At 44.4% G+C, this 15,741-nt stretch overlaps 1 protein-coding gene across 4 annotated transcripts in view; it reads left to right on the top strand.

Annotated features, from left to right (window-relative positions):
• LOC147905313 (uncharacterized) overlaps window positions 1-15,741 on the top strand; it is a 109,602-nt gene that overhangs the window by 46,853 nt on the left and 47,008 nt on the right. The gene's annotated exons all lie outside the window — the stretch shown is intronic.

Here is a 15,741-nt window from a genome sequence, read left to right as displayed (position 1 = left end):
TCATGCACACACAGATGATGTACATTTATGTATGTCAAAAAGCAAGTCATTGAGAGGATAGCAGAGCGTCGGTAGGCTGTGCCATCCTCATAAAGCCAGTATACCACTTTTGCATTTTGGGTCCAAAGCTGAACCGCCGCATAACATCTGCAATAAAATCCCATCTAATAGTGTCAAATGATTTTTCAATATCCACTTGCATGATCGAAACATCTTGTTGCATGTATTTGGCATATTCAATGCCAATGTAAGCATTTGCAATGTTATCCATTATCTGTCTGTGGGGACACAAACCATACTGAGCAAGGTGTAACCCCGTATACAGGTAATGTGATATGTGCAATACCAACATTTTAGAAATCAGCTTATATATCACAGGCGTGACTGTGATTGGCCTCTAGTTTGACAAATATTTGTATGATGGCTTTTTGGGAATCAAACACAGCAATCCCTTTTTCCACGGCATAGTGCTAGGGAGCCACGCATCATTAATCGTGTACAATAGAACAGTGCTCAATTGATTCTAGAATTCAACAAAAACCTCAACAGTGAGACCATCCCAGACTGGGGATTTGGAGCATCCCAACCTAGACAATGCTCCTCGGCAACTCCAAAACACGAGCCTCATCTAATGAGATATTTTGTTTAACATGGCTAAGAAATACCTCCTTGGCATCAATCTCTATAGGTAAAGGAGGAGGGGCTGCAAACAAACTAGCATAATAGTGCTGGACATCCCATCTAGCTCTTGCTTATTCATTGTCCACGAGCCATTCAGACACAGCACCCGATGCAAGGAATGCATCTATTGGGAGGTATGCAAGCTTAAAAAAAAAGCCTTAGAAGAACAGCTTGTCCTTTTCGATGAGAACGTAGCTGCCATTTTGTTAACATGGTTTGATCGTTCTCAGCCAAACAATGGAGGGCAGCTTGAAAGATAGATTGCTCATCCTGAGACAGTTGACGTTGCTGCGCAGCAGTTGTTAATTGCTGATTTTGATCCTTTGAATTAGCCACCTTTTGACGTAGATCACCCTAGGTACCATTTGCCATGACTTTTGATCAAATCCTGCATACCCAAGAAGAGTTGACATTTGCTGGTGCATGCAAAACACGTCTGCGAATGAGATCATTGACCATAACTGTAAAGTCATGATGCTTTAGATATGAATTGTTAACCAATAAGAGCCTTCTACAAGGCAATGACAGCACATCATGTACCGGAGGACCAAAATGCAAAGTGATATATATCAGAAAGTGATCTGATAGATGCAAAGTATAATCCAAACCCATCTCACAAGTTATATCATCAAATTGCCATGTACCATCGATCTAACCGATCCCAATACTGAGTGAATGCATTAAGATGAAATGTATACCATAAGCGACAAGCATGCAAAGTATGAGACGTTTGTGTCCAGACATCTTGTTCTCTCCATAACATGTGAGATCGATGAGTACTGCTATCCTTAGTGGAAGGGGAATTGTTAAAATCCCACATATGAAAGCATTTCCTCTCTAGGGATAGTTGGTCAAATGATTTCACGCCTTAGCTTGAACTGCAGATGTATGGGAGACATAAATTAAAGCATCTGACAAACAGCTAATGACAAAGTGGGTCATTATATTCCAACAACGGTTGTAAATCATGATGTATCAGCATAGCAACTGCTGAATATGAAATCCCCCAAAGAAACCTTCATGGCCTGCAAAAAAGTGCCGATTGTATTATTGCAAAATTTAATATGTGGCTTTTGATTAACTATGTAATCCCAAGCCAATATTCACTTATTTATATTACAGAGGCCCCGAGCATTATACGAAAAGCATTTGAGTGGGCTGCAACTTCAAGTCTCAACCTGCATGGTTGCACCGGGATGTGGTGAGCCAGCATACCCATCATAAGCATTCCCTTGTTCATCATTGGAAATACGTGTGGAAGAGGCAAGATTGTTCGGTGAAATGGCTGCCATATGTGAAAGATATAGAGGATTCGCACGAATCATTGTAGACCAGAGCCTGCCAACCCCAGAAACTGTTAGCTACAGCAGCCTTCTTAGAAGTGGATTCAGTCTCCGTCTAGTTTTTACTAGCCATAGGTCTCGGCTTAAGCAATTTCTAGGTTGTTGCCAATCAGAATAAGCGTCTTTTGGAGGAGGCTTTGGAAATCCCTCAAGAGGAATAGAAAGATCACTCTCTTCTTTTGGCTTTCTATTCATGGACGAATTGCAGTGAACTTGTGTTGGAGATCCAGGTTCTGGGTTGACCCTACTTGTCCTCGATGCCATGTAGCAGTTGAGTCAGTTCAGCACTGCCTTTGCAAGTGTAGACATGCGAGGACAATCTGGAAGGGTGTTGCCAGGATATTTAGCATATTTCATAGAGCACCCTTGTTCATGACTTGGGGATCAGTGGCATGGTTCTCTCTTACTGGCCATAAGGTTTTTTTCGAGGGACATGACTCAGACTCAGCCTTCATTATACGATGACACTCTGTGGAGTCATGTTCTCTCCAAGATGTTCCCTTCACTCCTTTCAGAGTTGCTCATGTCTCGGTAGACACATCATGGGAGATTCTGGCTAGCATTGCAGCTTGGCATATTTGTAGGGCCAGGTGTATGGAGGCGATGGAGGGTTCCCAGGTTCACCCTTCCCAGTCTAGGGCCAGTATATGGACTGATACTATACACACACTGATGGCCATCTGTGTGAGCATGCAGGGATCCTCCAGAGTAGCTACAGCCCGGAGAGAGACTTTTTTCAGAGTTTGGAGGGGATCTCCTTTCTTCTCTGAGTCTCCTTTAGGGTTGAGGTGGCATTTTCAGACTCCACCTTGGTTTTTGGTTAGCTCATTTTGAGCTGGTTTTTTTCTCATGCATGGCATGATGTACTTTCGCATTAGAGCTTGCTCTTGCGGTTTTCATTAATACTTAATGAAGTAATCTTTTTGGAAAATAAATAAAGAACAAGCGTCTTCCTTCCTAGTTGCCATTTTATCCCTGTCTTGGAGGTTGTAGAAGGCATTTTAGCCTTGCTCTTGTCATTAGCCTTGGGTGAGGTTGCTGTCCCCAAACCACGAGTTTGTTGCATGATACATGGCCGTGGCAAAGAAGTATCATTAGGGGTTGCAGTTGTGGGGGGATGCTTCTACAGAAGCTGAGGGCACTCTGATTGCATGTGCCCAAACTTTCCACACTCAAAGCAAGCTCCTGTAAAATTGCACCATTTCAATTTAAAAAAGACCTGCTGAGAAGGCATACCCGGCATATCTACTTATAAAGCCACATGTGGAGGACAACACACAAAAATGACTGGAATTGCTAGAAGAGCATGCGGGACAAGCCACTTTCCTCAAAGCCTCTGCTAAGTACGGCAAAGTTGGCTTGCAATATAGTGGTAAATCTACCATTTCCACAAAGATAGGCATTGTGCCGTATAACACTCTAGTAATCCTTAGTAGGCATCCACGCATATACGTGCACCAATCGATTTCTCCAAAAACTTTTGCTTGTATTGAGCATGTATGATAACTCATAAAATCCCTTGGTAGCCTTATAAGAACCTGCAACATCCCACCCTTCAAGACATATTTCAACCATTGTCCCACATTTGCTGCATCAGGCATCCTTCCGAGAGAAAAAAACAACTGCTTTTTTGGGCCAAGCTCATGATTGGAACATATAAAACTTGACCGGAACAGAAACGGCATCCATGCTTGATTAATCTCAGAAAAACCTTTCCGCAAAGTGTCTGCAAAAGGCTGCAGCTCAGGATTGAGGCATTGTTCCGGACCTTTTGCAACCAACTCTTGATGACACTTGAGGTTGGCCCTTTTGTATTGAACTGGATCCATTTCAGCCAGGAAAATAACCCAACACACAGCGAAAATCAGAAAGCAGAGAGAGCTTGAAAGACCGGGGTATATAGACAGCAAAGAGAGCTTGCAAAACCAGGGTTGAGGGTCAACAAAGAGAGGTTGGAAAACCAGGATTTTGGGGAGAGCAAAGGAGTTTGAAAGACAAGGTTTATGGACAGCAAAAGAGCAGCAGCTAAGAGAGAGTATAAACAGTTGGTACAAGGAGAGGAATTACATGTGTTAACAGCAAGGAAAAACAGAGCCTATGAGCAAGCGAACTAGTAGAGACTGAAAGCATCAAAACCGTACACACACCAGCGATGAAAAACCCAGAAATGCCCAGACACACACACCACACTCACATGCCCCTTGGGCAAAAACAGAATGCAAAGGGCAGCAGAAAGAGAGCAGCAGAAAGGAGGGTGTCGCGGCTGAAGACAAAGGGCAAGAAGACCTGCACGCAGGGAAAGGAAGCCTAGGCAAGCTCTGTACAGCAGGCGTGAGCAAGGATAGAAGTACAGGAGAGCAGCGTGACTCAGATAGAGCCCTGACGAGGGGATGTAGAGGCTAGAGAACGCCTAGAGAGGGATGGAAAGACGACCAGGGAAGCAGCGATCCTTTTCTCTCCTATCCCTCTCTCCACACACTACCACACACTTTTTTTTGGGGTGAAATCTGTGTATATTTATATTACAAGAAGCAGTCCCCAAAGAGGGGACATGCAATTACAAGATCAAAAAATTCCATTGTAAGACAAGTAAACAGAATAATCTATTTGACCAAAACACAGACAATCTTAGAAAGACACTATCGCACACTTTTTTTTTTCTTGTCAAGAATCTTTCATTAAGAAGAATGTACATTCATAGCCCTCCCAAAGTGAGACAACTACTACTCATAAACTAGAAGAAGATGGAAAAAGCCAAGAAAAATATACATTCAAAGCTGCGCCAAAGAGGAGCAACTTCTACTCTGAACTAAAAATAGTGAAAGAAAGATTTTGATTGGGCCAGAGGAAGATCTCCTTGTGCACGTGCATCTTGAAGGGATCGGTGTAGGGAGTATCAGAAAAAACCATAAAGATCCATAAAGGAAAACACACACACACTTTTTTTTTAAAGTGAAATCCAGTGCTGTGTATTTATAATGTCATAACTTTACAAGAGGGAAAGTCTCCAAGATGGAGAGTATTCCACAGATCAGAAGCATAAAAAGAAAAGCTCAATGCAAGATGCATGTATATCACCCTCATGGCAGGCATCATATAAAGATTGCCGCAATGAGGCTCTAAAGGATTCATATGACTTTTGAAACTGACGGCCCAAATATGCCAAATTATGTTCTTCCCAAATTGTCCAAAGAGCCCAATATCTCACCCATGAGAAAAAGAGTGAGTATTGAGATAATGACATCCTAAATTTGCCAAATAACCAAAAGAGTTTCCCAAATATGTGACTCGGGAAACGGAGGCGAAGATGATCTGAAATTTTCCGACAATGCCAAAGTAGATGAAGGACAGTCTCTGAAGGAGCGTGACACCGTAGGCAAGTGGGTGAAGCAATGTGACGTTTAGCAAGTGTGATTCCCACTGACAGTGTGCCAGTCAAGCATCTCCAAAGAAAAAGTCTTTGTTTCAAAGGCATTTTACACCTCCATATTAGTCGGAGATTCTTCCGCCACCATGAAAGAGGCCGCCTGATATGCCACAGAGTATTAGCATATTGATGAATCCAAGGGGCAGGCTGAAGAAGCTTGTAGACTTTGATGGAGGTCAAAACGGACAGAGGAATAGGACGAGAGCATGTAGCAGTGGGGTACAATTTCCAATCCATAAGCCTGTCTGTGTCAGCCACAGGGAGAATAGGAAGGAAAGGATGCAAGAGATCAGCAATTTTCTTCCATATCAACCTGTGGTGCATTCCCAATGCATAAGTGGCAGAGGCCTGAGGAAAAGATAAAATATGGCCATGATCATCTACCACGTCATTGATGTATCTGATTCCCAATTTCATGAGATTATATGCCCTTACCGGTTCCTGTAAAGCAAGTGGAGTGTCAAAGATGGCACTCCAATGAATACTTTCTTTCCGCATTGAGTTTGTCCCCGAATGATTATCAGGAGTCCATTTGACTTTAGAAAGCACTTGTTTCCAGTCCAGTATCAGAGCAGTAGAGAAAGGGCATCTAGGAATCTTCCCTACAAATCTCCCAATGACAACCTCCCAATGATCAGTAGTCCAATGGCCATAAGCATTTGTCCGACACACATGGATGCTATCATACAAGTCCATGGCTGTTTTTGACGGAAAAAGGCATTGAGCATAGTCGCCTTCCTTGCAAGTACATGATATCTGATATTTAGAACATTAAGTCCTCCATGCATCTTAGGGGAGCACACCATTTCCATCTTCAGCAGTCTCAATGCTTTCACAGCAGTTTTTGTCTTCCATAACAGCTCCATCGCTTGAGACATAAAAGCTGAGATATCTCTAGAGGACCAATGTATTAAAGGCAAGAAGAACTGAACATAAGACATTACAATAGACTGGACTATTCTGAGCCTAACATGAAGTGGCCAAGTAGAAATTTTCCAATAGTCCAATTTATATTGAAGTCTTTGGAAGATCCATTTAAGCTGTTGCTTCCTGGTGATATGCCATCCTATAGGATATCCCAAATGCCTGACAACCTCTTTGGAATGCACTATCTGACCAGGCCAGAGAATAGAATGCCAGTCACATTGTTTCAGTGGAAGCAATTTGGATTTGTCAAAATTGATATGCAATCCCGCTGCTTATCCATACAATGATAATGTGGCCATAAGCATGCGGACTTCCCGAGGAGAGTTCTGTGGCATAAAAAAGGAATCATCAGCATATGCCTGTGCCAAAAAGGATGCAGCCCCAGGGATTTTAAGACCAGTCATCTGTCCTGTGCTTGTAAGGTGATCAAGATACATCAGGAGGGGATGAGTCGCAATGGCATAGAAAAGAGCACTAAGGGGGCAGCCCTGTCTGACTGATCTACCCAATGTCCATGACCGAGATAGATGGCTTCCGAGAATGCACTGGGAAGTAGAGCCAGAATAAAGCCAATAAATTGCATTTGCAATCTTGGGACCAAATCCCAACTTTGTCATGGTTTGAGAGATAAAATCCCATTGTACAGTATCAAATGCCTTAGAGATATCTACCTGCAATATGAGCACATCTTGATTCGAGTACTTAGCATATTCAATTGCAGTCAATGCATTGGAGATATTGTCATGAATTTGTCTTCGCGGCACAAATCCATACTGATGAGGATGAAGGCCCGCATTCAGAGTCCCTTGAAGCCTATATACAATCATTTTGGCAATGAGTTTGTAAACTACAGGCATCAAAGTAATAGGCCTCCAATCTGACATATGATCACAAAGATTTTTTTTGGCACAAGTTTGATGATGCCATGCTTCCAGAGGTGCGGCAATTGATTTTGTTGCCAGGCAACATTGATCATTTGTAAGAGAACATCTTTCAAATCATCCCAAAAAGAAATATAAAATTCCACCGTAAGACCGTCCCAGCCAGGGGACTTGTATTTGCCAAGATGGGACAATGCATTCTCAAGTTCCGTGTCAGTAAAAGGTCTGTCAAATAATAGAGCATCATCCATTTTCACTATCCCAGTAACATATTGAAGAATTTCAGTCCTTGCATCAGTCATTTGATTTGATGGGGATCCAGGGGTAGAGAACAGTGTCTGGAAGTAATTCTGGCATTCATCTTGGAGATCAGAGAAGGAGTGCATCCAAGATCCATCTAGTTTCCTGACCCTTAGACATGAGTTTTTCTTTCGAGTGGCATGCAGGCCCTTGAAGAAGGCTTTTGATGAGCAGCCCTTATCCATGAGGGGTTTCATTCTTGCTCTAATCTGCCATTTGTGCAATTTCCGCTGATCATTGTCAGTCAGTTTAATCCGGGCTTGTGAGAGGGAATCATTTTCTGATTCAGAAAGAGGCCTTAAATGTGAAAATTCAGTCAGCTGTTGTGCTGTCCTTTTTGCCCATTTGACCTCATTCCTCCATGTAGCCATGTGCCATTTTCCATAGTCCCTAATGACATTCTGTATACGAGAGACAAAGCTGTCCCAAGCATAATTCATGTCCTCCTGAGCATGCAAAAGCAAGGGATGAATTGCAACTCTGATCATTTGCTGGAAATATTGATGTCGAAAATAAGCCTGATTAACATGCAGTAATCTGCTGGAGAGAGTCGGCAAATCATCCAGTGGCATACCAAATTGCAGATTTAACCATAATGGGGCATGATCTGACAATCCCAATGAGAAATCTATGAGGAGATGAAGGCTGAAATCTGCATATTGTTGTGGAAAGAACAGATACCATCTGTCAAGCCTTGCCCAGTATGTGGTAAATGCATTATGATGGAAAGTATATCCGGGCACTGACCCTTGTAGAAGAAGCCATAAATCTTCAGCCTGCACAAAGAGAAGCATGCTATCCCATTTCTGTCTTTCCGATGAAAGCATATGAGATCGTGAAGTGGTATTATCTCTCAGCAGAGGAGAATTGTTAAAATCTCCACAGATAAATGCATTAGATCTCCATGGATATTTGCTTAAAGATTCCCATAGAGAGGCCCTCATGGCAGAAGTCTGGGAGGCATAGACTGAAGCAAGATTCTTTGCTCCATTTCGAGTTGCTGGCTTGACTTGCAAATTCTCATTCTTTTCCCTTGTCTGAGGTGGCAAGGCATTAGGAGGGGGTTGATGCAGAACTATTGGGCATTCAGAGGCTAGATGCCCAAACTTATGGCAAGCAAAGCAAGCGCCTGCAAATACACCCCATTTCAAGTCAAAAAACTTTTTCCCCAATTGCACACCCTCAACTTCCACTGCAATAGAAGGAGGGGTAGGTATGTCAGTGTCCCAGAGGATGCAGAATCTGTTACGATTTCCCATGGGGCGTGGAGGGCAAATGACCTGTCCCAATGAAGCGGCCAGACCAGACAATTCTTCATGCATATAGTACGGGAAGTTAACAACCTCCACCCATACAGGACAATGATGGCGTATAAGACTTTGGTAATCCTTGTTTGGGGACCAAGGCATGGCATGTACCATCTGCTTCCCATAAAAGAGGGGAGAAAGCTCAAGGAGCTTCTGCTTGCACAAAGCATCAGATAAATGCACCTCATAAAAGCCTCTGGAGGCAAAATATACACCCTCTATAAAGCATCCTCCAAGAATAGACTTGATCCATTGCGCAACATCACTGGCAGCTGGAATTCTTCCTGGAAAGAAAATAATTACCGCGGTTTGAGATAGCTTCCTAAGAGGATTCACAAGGGAGGGCAATTTCAATTTGTATGTGACCTCTGGAACTGGTTTGCCCCATTCTTGTTGTGATTGCTGAAAGTCATCCTTGAGTGTATCAAACACATATTGAGCTTCCAGAGTGAGCTCATCATCCTGAGATGCAGGCAGAGAAGGACGTCGCTTGGCATTTGCAGGTCTATCTTTTCGAGCATATGTACAGGCATCAGAACCTGAAGCCATGGTTGAGGTATGGCAAAGCAAGCAAGAAATGGAGAAAAGACAAAGCACCGGGAGAAGGTGCAGAACAGTACGGCAGAGGCTGTACGGAAGGCCTGTGCAGGTAGGCTGTACGAAAACTGTACGGAGAGCACTGTACGGAAAACTGCACGGAGAGCACTGTACGAAAAGAAACTGTACGGAAAAGTTGTACGGGATTCTGTACGGAGGATCGTGCAACAGTGATTTTGTACGGACAAGAAGTGCTGACGAAGATGTACAAGATTATACGGAAAGAGGCGGGGTGGTACGGAAAAGCTGAATACCCTGACGATGTCACGTCGTACGGAAAGGCTGATGGGGAAAGTAGAAACGTAACGGGGGGACGACGAAGCTTACAGTCCTGCACAACAGGAGCGTCCGTACGGCGATCGTACGGACGTACGGACGGAGGGGGAGAAGACCTAAGGGGGTCGGGTGCCTGCACTCACCGTCGCTCACTCACCGTCGCTCGCTCCAGAGTACACACACACACACACACACACACACACACACACACTCATACCAGAACACACACACACACACACACACACACACACACACACACACTCTTTTTTTGTGGAATCACACACACACATATATTAGAAAAAGTAGTCCCCAGGTAGAGGATATGCAGCTTCAACATCAAAATATCTCATAATATGACAAGAAAGCAGGATAGTCAAGTCCTTGAGTGCAGACAGTCGAAGAACGATTGCTGCAAAGATGTGCGGAAGAGGTGATACTTGCCAAGGGACATATCACCAAAGGCCCTGTGGTTTTAGGCCTTCCATAAAGTCCATAGTGCCCGATAGTAAACCCATGTAAAGGAAAGACAAGAGTGAAGCCATGCATTGCGGGAAGTTTACAACTTCAACCCAGACCGGACATTGGTGTCGGATCAAAGCCTAAAAATACCGTGTGGGTGACCATGGCAAAACGTGCACCATTTGCTGCCCAAAAAGGAGGGGCGAATGTTCCAAAAGCATTTCCTGTGAATCTCATCTACCATAATGACCTCAAAAACACTTCTGGCTGCATAGTGTACCTTCCGAACAAACAAGCCAGCCAGTGTGCGGGTCAACCAGTTGCCTACCTCTGCAGTAGGTGGCATCCGACTTGGGAAAAATAAAATAAATGCATTTTTGGCATATTCTCTAACTGGATCCACTTCAACCATGAGAACAACCGATGGAACAGAGTCTTTCCACTCTTTCCTTGTGTCTGCAAATCCTTCATGCATGACATCGTAAACTAGTTGTGCCTCAACAGAATCATGCACTGGGTCATGCTGACCCTCAGTCTGCTTTTGCTTTTTTCATTGAACTGATCGATCCTTTTGAAAAGTATTTTCATAGGAATATTCAGCCATGTCTTTGGAAGAAGATGGAACCCAAAAAGGAGGTACCTGAGAAGTGATAGTAGAGAAAAAAACAGTCCCAAAAAACCAGCCCACAGAAAAGAGGAAACTAGTGTATTTGTGAGGAGAAGAAGGAGAAAGAGAGATGTAGGGATCGAGAGAAAAGAAAAAACAAGTTCTGTAGAGGAAGAGGAGAAAAAAACCAATAAAAATTCCCAGATGAACTAAATTTCAGAAAAAGAGTGAGGATTTTGGCGATGGAAAAAGTACACAGGACCCGGAAACCCAAGAGGAGAGGAAAGGGAAGCAGAGAGCCTTCAAAACCAGCGTATAGAGCAGTCTGTGAGCCAAACCCTGCATAAAATCAACCCAAAGAGCAGGTAGTCAACTGACAGCAGCAACGTGAAGAAGGTGAGACAGGCCATACACTTGTACGAAAACCGTACAGAACTGTGGTGGGCTGTACAGCAGGTATTTGAAGCTTCAAATCGCCTTTTTTGAGCTCTGATGTAGCGCAATAGGTAGCTGAAGCAAAAGGGCTGGTTAGGGGAGGCTCTGGAGCTGATGGGAAGGCTAGAGCAAGGGCTGCAAGTCCTTTCTCCTCTCTCTCTCCACACACACTACACACACACACACACACTCTCTCTCTCTCTCTCTCTCTCTCTCTCTCTCTTTGGTGAAACCAAGAAAATTATATTATGAAACATTCATTTACATCAGGGTAGTGCTCGAGAAAAGAGCCAATGCCCTATCCATCAGAAGCAGTAAAAGTAAGGCATCATATAAAGACTGCCGCAATGAGGCTCGGAAGAACGCATAAGGGTGCTGAAGGGGAGAATTCAGATATGCATGATTTCGCTGCAGCCAGAGGGTCCATAAGGCCCAGTATCTGATCCATTGGAAGAAAAGAGAATGCTGTAACAAAGAAGTTGATAGTTTGCCATACATCCAGAAAAACCTGAAGAACATGTGTGCAGGAAATCTGAGAGATAAGAAATAGGAGATCTTGTCTAGAAGATCTCTGGAATATGAACAAAACCACAATAAATGCGGAATACTCTCAGGAGTATGGTGATATCTTGGACAAAGAGGTGAGGCAATCCTTCTTTGAGCCAATTTCACTCCCACTGGAAGAATATCAACAATGCATCTCCATAGAAAGAGTCTCTGCTTCAATGGCATTTTCAACTTCCATATCAATTGCAATTTTCCTTTCCACCAGGCTAACGACTTATTCAGATGCCATAGAGAATTAGCATGATGAGCAATCCAAGGAGGAGGTAATATCAATCGGTAAGCCTGTATAGAAGTCAATAAATGCAAAGGCCGAGAGGATATTCTTGGACTTGAAGACTGAAGGTGCCAATCTTGAAGCCTGTCTCTTACATTCAATGTTGGAATCGGAACCAAAGGGAGTAAGAGATCAGCAGTAGCTTTCCAAATAGGTTTGTGATGCATCCCAAGATTGTATTGTCGACATGCTACCGGAAAAGAGAGAATATGTCCTTGCGTATCTACCACGTCATCAATGAACCGGATGCCCAATTTCATAAGATTGTAAGCTCTGATTGGTTGTTGTACAGCAATGAATGCTTTCCATTTTGAGTGAGGAAGCTATAGAAGCAGGATGGGGAGACCATTTGATGCGAGAGAGAACTTGCTTCCAATCCTGAATCAAGGAAGTAGAAAATGGACAACCAGGGATTTTACCTTGAAATTTGCCAAGTACTACTTCCGATGGATCAACTAGCCAATGTCCACAAGCATTTGTGCGCATCTGACCACACAAAATTGCCAACATGATAGACCAAGGCTGCTCTTGTTGAAAAAATGTCTTGAGCATAGTGATCTTTCTTGCCAACACATGAAATTTGATGTTTATTATATTCAAACCACCATGCATTCTTGGTGAGCAAAGCAAGTCCATTTTGAGCAACCTTAAAGCTTTTTTATGAAGCTTAGTTTTCCAAAAAATCTCCATGGCTTGAGACATAAAATAAGTGAGATCTCGAGATGACCAATGTAATAGAGGAAGGTAGAATTGGACATAAACTAGAACAATGGACTGGACAATTCGAAGCCGTACATGCAGGGGCCAAGTGGAGATCTTCCAATATTCTAATTTATCCTGAATTTTGTTTAACACCCATGATATTTGTTGCTTATTTCTGATTTTCCAGCCAATGGGATAGCCCAAATGTCTTACTCTGTCTTGGCAAAGGTTTTTATTATGCTCACTGCTCTTCGACTGATGTGGTGGAGTGACTTGTCAGTCATGCAGGTATTCATGGGGCTGGTTTCTTTGCTTATGTGATGCCCTGGGATCCGCTTTTTTTTTTTTTTCCATGAAAAAGACTTCTATTAAGTAAGAACAAAAACCCGCGAGAGCAAGCTCAAAGCGGAATACATCATGAAATCATGAGGATAATAAAAAACCCCCTCAGAGTGAGGTGGAAAGAAACCAAGGCTGAGGCTGAAAGTGCCATCTCAACCCTGTAGTAGATTCAGAGAAGAAAGGAGAATCCTTCCATTCCCTGAAGAAAGAAGCCCTCCTAGCTGAGGCTGCACGGGAGTCCCCCTGCATGCCCGTCCATACGGCCATCAGAGTGTGTACGATGTCTGTCCAGATACTAGCCAATGTGTGCGAGGGATGAACCTGAGTACCCTCCATAGCCTCTGTGCATCTGGATCTCCAGATATGCCAGGCTGCTATGCTCGCTATAATCTCCCAAGAAGTATCCACAGAGGCATGTACAGCTGTAAAAGGACGGTGTGTAACCACATCCAACGAGCAGAGCTCAACCCGATGATGTCGAACTGAAATGGCCTGGGAGGAGTCAAGTCCCTCATAGAAAACCTGAGGTCCTGTAAGAGAAAGCCAAGCCACCGAGCCCCAAGTCATAAAGAGTGGGGAATGGGCAAAGTGACTGAAGATCCTGGCTATCCCCATCCAAATCAATCTCGCCTGTCTGCAATCCCATAAGCAATGCTGAATAGACTCCGAAGCAGAAAGGCAACGAGGGCAAGTAGGGTCGGCTCCGAATCTGGACCTCCAAAGGTTCACTGCAATCCCTCCATGAATAGAAAGCCAAAAGAAGATAGTGATCTTTCTATTCCTGTGGGATTTCCAGAGCCTCCTCCAGAAGTACCTCTGCTGATCCGCAGTAATACCAAAAGTCTCCCAATGAGGAACTCTGGAGGGTCTCCAACCTCTACTACTGAGCTGAAATCTCCTGGCATTACTGACCGTGTAACGAAAGAAGGGGATGGTCTTCTCTCGATGCCCCACGTCAATCCACTCCCACTCTCCGGGGTCCCACTGTAAATACCTAATGGGAACTCCTCCATAGAGCCAAAGTCTCCAAGACCCGGTGGAGAGTAACTGGGGGTCAGGGTCTAAGAACCACTCTGAATCTGATCCCTGCATCAAAAGGCCTACGACCCTGATAGGCTGAAAAGCAGACTCAAGCAATATATCATCTGTAGATCTGAGCAATCTGCCACCATCCTGGACACTGAAAACCAAAGCATCCTCCTGTGCACCTCGGAAGGCTAAGACCTGAAGTGGAACCCCGCCTCTCGAGAAAGTACCTGCCCAAGTGGAGGTAGTGAGAGGCATGTCATCTGTGTCTATCCAAGCCTCTGGAAGGGCTGACTCAATCTGCAAGATCCTCCCTGCACTCCCTCTGAGATGTCCTATCAACCCTGACTTGGTTTCCTCTGGAAGCCTACGGAAGGCTTTCCAAGATCCCAAAGAAGAAGCAGGTCCCCTCTCCCACCTGGCCCACTGCATGTAGAGTGAGGCACCCAGTGGTCTGCCACGATCATCTAAAATACTGTCGTTCCACATGATGGGCTGCCTATCAATCTCTTCCCGGGAGGAAGGAGGAATCCTCCGAAGAGAGCTTCTGAAACTAGCCCAAGCTTTCAGAATGGCAACCATGAGAGGGGATGAAGGTGATCTGAGGTGTGCTGAGGTGAAAATCCATCTAACACTGCTCATCCAGTCTCCTCCTGAGGAAGGTGTGCACCTCTGTATGCTGCTGATAAGAAAGTCCTTCCACGGTTCCTGTCCTGGCATAAGTCCTCGCACCACTATCTTGCAAAGTAAGGCTCTGCACTGTAAATCTGGATCAATAATATTGAGACCCCCATCCTGTGTAGGGAGGATGAGGGTCTCCCAAGCCACCCTGGCTAAGGCATCTGCTGTGCCATCAGGTCCACTCCAGAGAAAGTTCCTGATCGGTCTTCTGAGCTGAATGATGCAGTCCCTAGAACGGCACCAACATGAACAAATAAACCAGGCCGTGGCCAAAAGGACCTGGTTGACCACCACAACTCTAGAGGCAAGATCCAGCTTGGCTGAGCTCCAAAAGAGAAGCTTCCTTCTGATGCTCTCCAACACGGGAGCAAACTGCTGCGTGGTAGAAATACCCAAGCCGACCTGGCAGCCCAAATACCTGATAGGCACACCCCTCTGAACCCAAGTGAACCCTATGTCAAGTCCCCAAACTGGAGTGTCCTCATCACTGATCCAAAAGCCATTGGATTTATGCCAATTTATCTGCGCCCCTGCCGCCAAGCAAAATAAATCCAATGCTGTCCTGAAAGAAGTCAATGTCTGTGGAGAGGCATCCAAATAAATCGCTGTGTCATCAGCCAACTCACTGTCAAGCAGCTCCTCTTCTCTTCTGATAGGAAGTCTCAGCCCAAAGATGTCAGCTTGAGATCTAACATAGATGCTCATAGCTTCGGCCACGAATAAAAAAAGGAAAGGAGCAAGGGGGCATCCCTGACGGACTGATCTCGAAATCTGAAATCTCTCACCCCTTACCCCACCAATAAGTACCTGGCTATGGGCTGACCTGTACAAAGAGGAAACACCTCTGATCCAAACATCAGTGAATCCAAAGCGTAGTAGGGTGCCCTCCAAAAAACTCCAATCTACTCT

This window comes from Dipteris shenzhenensis, chromosome 1 (genome assembly GCF_047967505.1).
Source record: "Dipteris shenzhenensis isolate YYH24624 ecotype China chromosome 1, Dip_SZ_1.0, whole genome shotgun sequence".
Classification (NCBI taxonomy): Eukaryota; Viridiplantae; Streptophyta; class Polypodiopsida; order Gleicheniales; family Dipteridaceae; genus Dipteris; species Dipteris shenzhenensis.
The sequence above is the reverse complement of the archived record's forward strand: the minus strand, read 5'-3'. Positions and strand labels throughout refer to the sequence as shown.